Below are 11,172 nucleotides of genomic sequence, written 5' to 3' on the forward strand. Positions count from 1 at the left end.
TTCCTCTTAGAACTGCTTTCAATGTGTCCCATAGATTCCGATATGTTGTGTCTGTGTTTTCATTTAACTCTAGGAATTTTTTAATTTCCTCCTTGATGTCTTCTAAAACCCATTGATCACTCAGCAACCTGTTGTTCATTCTCCAGGTGATGCTTGATTTTTCCTTTCTTCTTTTATCATTGATTTTCAGTTTCATTCCATTATGATCAGATAAGATGCATGGTATTATCTCTACCCCTTTGTATTGTCTAAGAGTTGCCCTGTGACATAGTATATGGTCTATTTTTGAGAAGGTTCCATGTGCTGCTGAGAAAAAAGTGTAGCTACTTGAAGTTGGGTGGTATAGTCTATATATGTCAATTAAGTCCAGGTTGTTAATTATGTTATTGAGTTCTATAGTTTCCTTATTTAACTTTTGTTTGGAAGATCTGTCCAGTGGTGAGAGAGGTGTGTTGAAGTCTCCCATGATTATTGTATGGTGGTCTATTAGACTCTTGAACTTGAGAAGAGTTTGCTTGATGAACACGGCTGCACCATTATTTGGGGCATATATATTTATGATTGTTATGTCTTGTTGGTGTATGGTTCCCTTGAGCAGTATGAAGTGTCCTTCTTTATCCCTTTTGATTGTCTTTGGCTTGAAATCTATTTTATTAGATATGAGTATGGACACTCCTGCTTGTTTCCGCGGTCCATATGAGTGATATGCTTTTTCCCAACCTTTCACCTTCAGTCTATGTATATCTTTTCCTATCAAATGCGTCTCCTGTAGACAGCATATTGTTGGGTCTTGTTTTGTGATCCATTCTACTAGCCTGTGTCTCTTAATTGGTGAGTTTAAGCCATTAACATTTAGGGTTATTATTGAGATGTGGTTTGTTCTTCTATCCATAATTGTTTATTGATGTTACTAAACCTGATTTGTTATCCTCTTTGACTACTTTCCCCCCTTTACTGTCCTACCTCCCATTGTTGGTTAACAATGTTAGTTTCCATTTCCTCTTCCTGTAATGTTTTGCCAAGGATTTTTTGAAGAGATGGTTTTCTAGCTGCGAATTCTTTTAACTTTTGTTTATCGTGGAAGGTTTTAATTTCATCTTCTAACCTGAAGCTTAATTTCGCCGGATACATGATTCTTGGTTGGAGCCCATTGTCTTTCAGTGTTTGAAATATGTTATTCCAGGATCTTCTAGCTTTCAGAGTCTGTGTTGAGAGATCAGCTGTTATCCTGATTGGTTTACCCCTAAATGTAAAAATATGGAACGCTTCACGAATTTGCGTGTCATCCTTGCGCAGGGGCCATGCTAATCTTCTCTGTATCGTTCCAATTTTAGTATATGTGCTGCCGAAGCGAGCACTGAGATTTTTATTTCCTTATCAAATGTTGCCCAAATTATGTGATTCAAAAATTTATCATATTACTTCAGTTATCTGTTTATCTTCTATTAAATGCAATTGAAAAATAATAGGTTTTTTTTCACAAAGGTGAAAATATTTCTCTTAGGCATAAGTTATTTTCTATTTACAAATCTTTTACATTTATTCAGCGTCTCTCAAAGGAAAATTATTTTTAAACATGACTCTCTTAAGAAGCATGTTTCTTCATCATCCTATCAGAGCCATATAATGACTTTGATTCAAATTACTTTTTGAGAGGATTATCTTTTATTTCTGGACTATATGGATGTAGGGGAGGAAAAACTATCCCATTGGAGGGTTCAGTAATTGAGTCTGTGAAATGAATTGACAACAGACAGATTAACAGGTAAAAAGATTTACAAATTTATGATGTGCACAGAGGCATCACATGGAAGAAAAGTGAATACCCATAAGCCCAATGAGGTCTAGCAGTTTACATACCCTTTTTATGGCAGGAAGGGGAGAGGGAATATAAGCAATTTAGGGGAAAAGAGATGACTTGGGGAAGATAAATAGCTCCGGAAGCATTGGAAATAGCCTATGACAAAGCCTATGGGTGTGGTGTTGACCTCTTCCTCCTCTCCTGTACTAGCAGCTAATCTGCCCTGGTTAATGAGATTCCCCATGAGGGACTCAGGACAGTGGGATTCTTTTTGGAGGCCCTGTGTTTGCTGCTCCCCAGGTGCCCTCTATTTGAAATCCAAAGTGTCATATTTTGGGGTAGCATTTCTCAACTCCTTCCTAGGGACATGTTAGGAATTGCTTGTCCATAAATTTGAGGTTCCTGGAGTGATGCTGTCAAAAGGAGGGGTGTGGCCGAGGGAGGCTGTGGACTTTGTGATAAGAGCATAGTCACAGTCCCATCCTTCCTGGTTCTGCCCCTTTATCTTAACAACGGCTCTGAGTCTGAATGGAGATAAACCTGAGGGGTGTTTCAAGAACTAAACAAATCATAACACATAAAGCTCTTGTCACATTAGTAAAGGTGCTGTTATTCTTAGTGGGTAGGTCCTAAGGAATGGCTTAGGTCCATGATGTTGGAAGGCATCTTGGAGGTCTTCTGGTACAGCCTCTTCTTAATGCAAAAATCTGTCCTGGAGCATTGCTGGTAGATGGGTCTTTTGACCACCCAGGGACTCCATCACCTCAAAAAAGGCAACCTGTGCATATATTTAGTCAGTTGTAATTCTTAATGATAGCAACACACATTTTGATTGAAGTTTACAAAATGCTTTCACATCTATTGTTTTAGCCTATCTGTATAGTAAATCTATAGAATTGATAGAAATCTTAGGAAGCTGCTTCTTACTTTGAACCCAAATCTGCTCTCCTATAATTTATACTTATTTTATACACACACACACACACACATGCATAGATAGTTAGATCGATAGATAGTTGTCAGTGGTCCTTTATTTTATTTATAAGCAGTGCTAAGAATAGAACCCAGTGCCTCACACATGCTAGGCAAGCGGTCTACCACTGAGCTACAACCCAGCCCTAATTTGTACTTATTGATCTGTAGAATGCAGATAAAACAACTATTTATTGAGCAACTACTATTTTGCAGGCATTTGTCTAAATAGAGATACAGCATTGACAAGAAAATAGTCTTGTCCATGACTCTCCGGTAATTATTGTTCAGTATGAAGGTCTGCATACTACAGTCTTTAAAATCCAGCCCACTATCTGTTTTTGCAAGTGAAATTTTATTGGAATGCAGCCATGCCCAATCTTTGGTTTTGTGCTAAAACAGCAAAGTTGAGTGTTTGCAACAGAGATTGTATGCCTTGTCAAGCCAAAAATATTTACAGTGTGGCCCCTTTTAAGAAAAAAATTTGCTGACACTAGGCCTGGTGGATGAGGTAGATATTAAATTATCGTGTACATCAATAAACACATCATTTTGAATTTTTACTGTGAAGAACAATAACAGGGGACATTTAACTTATATTGAGCAGTAAGACAGGCCACCTTGAGAAAATAATGTGTAAGCTGGGTCCTGAAGGACAAAGAGAAAACTGAACAATTGTGAGGATGCAAGGAGAAAATAGGCAGAGGGGCAACTTGCATCAAGTCCCTCAGAAGGAAAGAGATTAGTGAATTAGAAGACCTGAAGGAAGGAGCCAAGAGAGGAGTGAAGTTCTGCGGGAGAAGGGGGTGGAGGCCAGGTCACGAAGGCTCTTCCAAAAGCATTGCTAGGGTTTTAAGACTTGTATTTTAAATCAACTAATTAGAGGGGGAGAGAAGTGGTGGCTTCAGTTATTTGGTGAACCTGTTGCCTCCAGGTGTAAGAAGAGAGGGTGAAGAGTCTGGGATGCTCTTGACCATCTAGTTTAAGCAATGAAGTGAGTGAAGTTGCCATTGATGAGATGGAGAACCCTGGAAGAGAATAGAAGCAGGGCTAGTGAGTGATGATGATGTAAGTTTTGGAGATGTTGAGTTTGAAATGTCAGTTTGAGATTCTATCTAAGTGGAAATGTCAAGAGGACAATTGGATGCACAAATATGAGATTTAGAGGATAGTACAAGTGGTATGCTGAATCTGAAGTCATCAGCATTTGTGGTCCTTTGAAATCATATTGGCAATGAGATTGCCTAGGACTACATGTGCTGGGGAGCTCAAGTTATCAGGACTCAGATGTTCAAAGTTTGGGTGGAAGGGGAGGAAGAGCCTTCAAAGGAGACTGAGAAGGAACATACAGAGGAGAATTGACATCCCTGTGCTAAGAAGGAGGTATTTCAAGAAGGAAGTCTGGTTTCATATATGCTCTTCTGCTGCTGATGTAAGGTGAAGATTGAGTATCCACTAGACTGGACAAATGAACATAGTGGTAACCTTAGTAAGAGCAGATTTAGCTGAGTGGTGAGGGCAGAACCAGACAAGAGTAGGTTAGGAGGCACATGATTAGAAGTGAGAATAAGGAAACTATTTTCTTCAAGACATTTGGCTGTGAAGGATCAGAGAAAGAATTTACCAGTTAGAGAGGAGAGAAGATCCAGGGAAGTTGTTTCATTTGTTTTTAAGATGTTGGAGTGCAGATGGGAAGAACATAGTAGGATGGGAAGGTGAAGATACAGAGTTAAAGGACAATAGATGAAGAATAATAATAGATTAGCATATCAGAGGAGTGCAGGTCTTGAGCCTACATGGATAGACTGGTTTTCCATCTGAGGGAGAACACTTCTTTTGTTACAGGAAGGGAAGCAGTTGTTTTAGTCAACTTTTTCACTTCTGTGACTAAAAGATTTGGCCAGAACAATTTTAGGAGGAAAAATTAAGGGCTGATGGTTTTAGAGGTCTCAATCCATAGACAGCAGGATTGGCTTGAGGTGAGGCAGGACATCATGGTGGAAGACTGTGCTGGAATGAAGCAGCTTCCATGATGATCAGAAAGCAGAGAGAGACTCCACTCTCCAGATACAAAATGTATACCCCACAGCCATGCTCCCAGTGCCCACCTCCACCGGCCGCACCCTACCAGTCTTCCGTTACCACGTAGTTAATCCCCATGAGGGGATTAATTCACTGATTGGGTTAAGGCTCTCACAACCCAATCATTTCTCCTCTGAACCTTTTTGCACTGTCTTACACATGAGCTTTTGGGGAACACCTTACCTCCAAACCATAATGTGGTCAAGAGTGATACAGGTGCAGCTTGTTTTGTCCATATGTTGGCAGGAAGTGGGGGAAATGTCATGAATGGCTTCTGTTTTCTTTGTGAAATATGAAACAAAGTCACTTGCTGAAAGTGGGAGAAAGAAGGAGGTCAGGAAGGAAATGAGGAAATGCAGAGCTGGGGTGTAGCTCAGTGGTAGAGCACTTGCCTAGTGTTCAGGAAGCCTTGGGACCTTGGCCAATGCTGAAAAAAAATGCAGACTATGACATAGCTGTTGCTGAGAGAAGGAGGGCATGTTAACCAGCAGTTGATTGCTCATTAGTTGAATGTGAGGTTATAACTTTTTTGGGAACTAATTTCTGGTTTTGTGATGATTAGTGAAGGTGAGATCAAGGAATAGAGATACCAGGGTATTAGGTCACGTAGACTGATGTGGTTAGACAAGACTGTAAAGGAATCCTTAAATCTTTAGTGAGTGCAGTTAATTGATAGAAAAAAGGAGGGGAAAGTTGATACGCACATTACAGAAGCCGTGATATAGAAGTGCCCTTGGCAGACCAGACACACGACAGTGACCTGATAGTGTGCTGGTAGGAGAGACTAGGCAGCTTCAGGGCACCTGAATCATCTGATAATCAGCTTTCAGTGTTGAGAAAAGAGGCGCCGGGTAAGGGGGCATTCTGGTCTCTGGAGTTCTAAAAGTCATAATTGAAGGGTGTAGGAAGGTGGGGTATGGGTAGAGCAGAGAGTACCTTTTGAGTAGTTAGGGAGAAGACAGTGGTGGTCATCTGTACCATTAGTGGAACAGTATCTCCCTGTACTATGTCCTTTTAAGATTGCATTTGGTTCTTTTATGTGCAATGCCAAGCTAAGATTATGCTTCCACTCTCTGCAAACCCTTGGATGCCATTAAATATGTCTGGCTGCCCTATTGAAGAGACGATATGGAGCAGCATAGCAAGACCACATGGAGAGGGAAAACCTCTGAGGTTACATGGAGAGAGAGAAGTAAGTGGGATGGAAGGAAGCACCCACTCCTCTGAGCTGAGCCCACTCTCTGCCTGCTGAATGCAGCCACTGAGTGGCAACCAGCAAAGTCAACAGAACTGTCCAGCTAAGCTGAGCCCTGACTGTGCAAGAGAGAGAGAAGTAAGTTGTTTTCAGCCTCTAAGTTTTTGGGGTAGTTTGTTGGCAGCAATAGATAACTGAAGAGATATTTTAGTAGTTAGTCCTGCATTTAGGAGTAATCATGGAAGCAGAGGAACGACTTCCTGTTGGTTTGGTTCTTAATGATACCCTAGAAGACAATGGGCTCTGAGACACAACCCAGTTCAGCTGTGGCCTACATAAGTGATGCTTTGGACTTAGAGTGAGGGGCCCTATTTTTCCCATTGCTGTACCCAACTCTTCTTGACAGGAATTGGGTTTGCTATGAAGAAGAGGATAACAAATACCTGTTCTTAGTTTTTTTTTTTTTTTTTTTTTCCCTCTGACTAATCATCTTGATTTTGTTCAGTCTTTTCTTGCATCTGATTTAGAGACTCCTTAACATTGCTTTCCTCAGGTATATTCAGCTTGTCAGTGACTTTTAAAATGTGGCATCCAGAACTGAACTCATCAATTCATGGTATGATTGTAGCATATATGATAGAAAAGGACTATTACATTTTCTGGCTTTAGACATTATTCTTTTTAACTGTAATTTCAGATTGCTTTAGCTTTTGGGGGAAACTGTCCTACTGTTGACTCATATTTAGCATAAAGGCAACTAAAACACCTATGTCTTTTTTTAAAAACACAGATTGCTATTGTTATCCAATCTTATACTTGTGTCATCAAGTTTTTGAAATTAGGAATGAAGAATTAAATTGAATATGCTATGTGTGAGTTTATTCATCTATTCTGTGGTTGCCGTTTTGAATTCCTTTTACCTCTCCTTCTAGCTTGTACTAGTCCCAAGTTCTTTGTTTGTTTCTTTTAGTACTAGGGATTGAACTCAGGGGCACTTGACCACTGAGCCACATCCCAGCCCTATCTTGTATTTTAGAGACAGGGTCTCACTGAGTTGCTTAGTCCCTCACTTTTGCTGAGGCTGGTTTTAAACTCCCTATCCTCCTGCCTCAGCCTCCCAGTCTGCTGGCATTACAGGCGTGTGCCACCGTGCCTGGCACTAGTCACAACTTTGTTGGTATATATTCTTTCATTTTCACCTGACATACTGATAAAACCTATTGAAAAGAGGGCTTGGAGTCAGTCCCAGGGTATACCCATAGAAACTCTAACACCAAATCATTAAAAATACAACCTGAGATAATAGTTTCTTGCCTAAAAATATGGTTCTTGCATTCACCAAACCTCTCTTGTTTAACATGAACATGTTACTTGAAAATCAAAGAGAACCTGGGCATCTTAACAACCGTTCCCTGGATGGCTCCCATACTTAGTCCACAGCTAAAATTTCTTCAGTCTGGCCTCAAAGTGTAGCCTAATCTCCAAATTATCTCTCTTTTTGCTAGGTACTCTTTTTAAAATGTATTAACCTTCACTGTGTCCTCTGCTTTCTCCTGGGTGAGGAGCCCCAGGTTGTAGTCTGTATTAAGTGATGTTCAGGAGTGCTGCAGGCCCTTCATAGTCTTCTTTTAATCCCTCTATCCATGCCAGTCTGTGAATCCACAGAAAGGAACCATTTTAGGGCCAACTATAATTCAGCCTGCATCACAGGTGTTCATGCTTCTGAAAGGCCGAGTCGCCTAAACTCACTCTGAGAATGATAGTGGATAAGAATGTGCTTTGTAGAACAAATTCCATGCCTAAATAGCAGGAGATAGGAATGTCTTCTAGCATTTTTGCCTTTTTACAGCATCAAATAATTCAGTGCAGACTGTAGATGAGCTGATAGCATGTCCTCCTGCCAAAGTTAATTGAAAGATAAGCATCTCCTTCCATTTTGTTAGTAAAGTAGGTGAAACCAGTGGCTAATTAGTCTCAAAAAGAAAGCAAAATAATCCTCTCTGACAAAATTTTTAGCAATTAGGTAGACAATATCAAATAAATTGCAATTTTTCTTGCTTGATTCGTAAGGGAAACAATTCGTAGCTAGCTAACTCAATCTGGGAACACAATAGGATGCAGTTTTTTAAAATAAAAATTGGGTGAAAGTAGCCAGCTGGTCTTTTTCCTGCTCTTAAAATATTTCAGACCAAAATCTGAGCTTGTTAACTACTTTGCCCAAATGCTCTTTTATCAGCTCTAATTTGATGTGTTTTTTTATTGTACATTAAATTGAATTCTTTTTTTGAGAGTAAGCAGAATGTAAATAATTATGCATTGAGTGGCCTTCTGTTAGAATGGATTCATACCCTCATTGTTGGAAATCTGCAAAATGAGTCTTTATGTGCAATATGTTAAATGGACTTAAGACTTGAGTACCCAAACTCCACATTCTTTTCCCCAAAGAGCTGGCTACCTATACAAGATTTTCTTCATTTTTCCACCATATTTCTCTGTGTAAAGCTGTATTTTGAACATTCCTAGAGTAGTACCCTTTATCCTTCCATCCTGTACCACACAGAAGCAGAGGCAGCAAAAGTTGACAGCTTTTAGACTGGCAATAACTTTTCAGTGAATATGGAAGAATTTGATGACATTCAATCATTTGTCAAAGAGAAAAGTTTAAATACAGGCATATTATCCTATGTCATAGAAGCCTTTATTATGATTGATTCCTTCTGAAGCAGTATACTATGCAGATGTTTTATTCATGAGTTATTTCTGCAAAATCTCTGTGGGTTCCTATTTCATTTTCCTCAGCTGAATATGCTATGATTTGAGTTTTTTGTTAAATTTATCCTTATATAGGCAATATTATTTCTGAGAAGTTGATGCTTGCTGTAGGCTTTAGAACACAGCTGTTTGTAAAATTTAATGATTGTTGACTGCAGTGAAATTCCCCGAGTTGATAGTATAGATATCAAAGGCATTGATTGTGTAAGAAAATTTTGTCTTTGACATACATGGCAAGATTGCTGTCATACCATAACCCTAATTTTCCTTCACTGGCAGGATCATTTGTTGGTAGGAGAACACTGAAAGTAAATGACACATGACTGATAATAGTAACAAGAGGAATAAGAAATGTGGAGTGAACTCATCTGTCTAATAAACCTTTAAAAAGTCCATATTTAGTAAAACAATTACATGTGGAAGTCTGGACACCAATATCATATTAGCCCACCACTATTGCTATTTTATTGCCTTACTCTTCTTCTTTTGTTTTGTAGAAGGGTTCCTCTTTGTATTGAATCTTTTCCATATAAGAAATGCAATGGATTGTTAAAAATATAGAAAAGGATTTAAAATTTAAAAATATCAGGATTTAAAATTATGGATTATTAAAAATTGTAGGCTGTTATCTACTGGTAATATATTTTATGCGCCATTTTTCGGAACAAATGTTGAATGAATTCTTTTGTTCCCCTTAGTTTAATCTTATTACCTTGATTTTTGGCAGAAATTGTATTGAATAATGGTGCAGAGGGTCCTTTTGTGCTGTGTGTGTGTGTGTACAACCACAGACAACACCATGATGATCTAGTTAGTAACTTAAGGTAGTTTTTGCCCTCTCCCCTCTTTGCAGGCCCTATCACCACTGTGCTCTTCCTACAAGAGTTTTATTTCCTGTTTTAGATATTCCAGGGAAACAGAATGTGAGCAGTGGTTGGTCTAACTGGATTCTATCTTTGAATTCACAAGAGGAAACATTGTACATATATGTACTTGCTCTACAAACTGAGGCAACTGATAGTCTTTATTAAATAGTTTCACATGGTCAATGGAAAAGCAATGTGTGCATGTGAGCACGCGCGCACGCGCACACACACACACACACACACATACCCCATACACCTTTTGTTGTTGTTATTTCTGAGTTGAGACATTATTTTTTTCTATTTCTTCCTTTGGAGTCTGTTTCCTCTGTCTTGAGGTTTGCAGCCTCTTAGATGACCAGGAAGTCCTCTCAGGGGAAGACTGCCAGTGTGGTTTTTTAATGCCACTGTCCTCTTGTCACACAGGCAGTTGTGGGTAAGGGACCTTTGCCTTGACTTTGATGCTCACATTTCTTCTGTCTTGTTTTTGGATGCTTCTTTCTAGTCCTTTCTCTATATATTTACTTACCATTTACTGTGTTGGGTCTTTAGAAAAATTGGCGCTATTTTTCCTGTTACAACATATTCAAAATGACGATGCTACCTAATTCTCACCTTGGAATATCCAGGAAACTGGCATATGCCTGGGAGTCAAGGGAGATGGAGGTTTAAGGTAGTCACCCCTCAACAGTCAGTTTAGATGACAAGGTTACTTTCCTATACTGGGTCAGAGATTGTTATATAAAATGTGATCTAAGCCACTGTCTTTATCATTGACACTGATTGTTAAGTATGTTTTTGAGTGTTCCTTGTGTATGTGTGCTGATTTACCATTTACTAATGTGTGACTCTGGGCAAGTTGCATAATATTTTGTGCATCAGTCTCCTGAGCTGGGTTTAGTAATAGTACTTCCCTCACAGGAAGGTTGTGGGCAGTATTGTCACCTGTGCATGAGATGTCTAGGACACAGTAGGCAATCTGTCCATGATAGGTGCTATCACATAGCACTGGCAATGGATGGAGTTCCACAGACTACCTGTCTTTGAATTCTGGCTCTGTTACTTCTTGTCCTAGGATCTTGGCTTCATTTTTCCTTATAGCGGAATTTCCATACAAAAAAAAAAATCTTTGTGAAGATTTAAAGATCATGCAAGTTAAGTGCTTCATATGGTGGTTGGCCATACTAAGTAAATATTAGAGAAGTTTACCATTGTAGTGAATTTCTGGTAATTTCGTTATTGTCTATATATATCATGACATTTTTAGTGGCATCTTTTTTGAGTCATCAACATCATGTTTATCACAAGATGTTATCACAAGACTGTTCTCTTTCTAGCCTCCAAATTTAGATTAGATATGGATGAAGGGAAAAAAAGTTTCTGCAATATTTGAGTTTGTTTTCTGAGGTATATGCATTTTGTGAAGGAAAGAGGGCCATAAGTTGCTACATAAGCTTTCACGTGGTCTAGAGAACACTACTTATGAT

The 11,172-nt window shown here is 39.1% G+C and overlaps 1 non-coding gene across 1 annotated transcript; it reads right to left on the reverse strand.

Moving 5' to 3' along the window:
* Positions 1–1,251: 1,251 nt before the first annotated feature.
* On the reverse strand, positions 1,252–1,358 carry LOC144255198 (U6 spliceosomal RNA). Its single transcript, XR_013343685.1, has one exon. It is a non-coding gene; the product is annotated as a U6 spliceosomal RNA (small nuclear RNA).
* Positions 1,359–11,172: the final 9,814 nt, after the last annotated feature.

The sequence above is a fragment of the Urocitellus parryii genome, chromosome 5 (assembly GCF_045843805.1).
Source record: "Urocitellus parryii isolate mUroPar1 chromosome 5, mUroPar1.hap1, whole genome shotgun sequence".
Classification (NCBI taxonomy): Eukaryota; Metazoa; Chordata; class Mammalia; order Rodentia; family Sciuridae; genus Urocitellus; species Urocitellus parryii.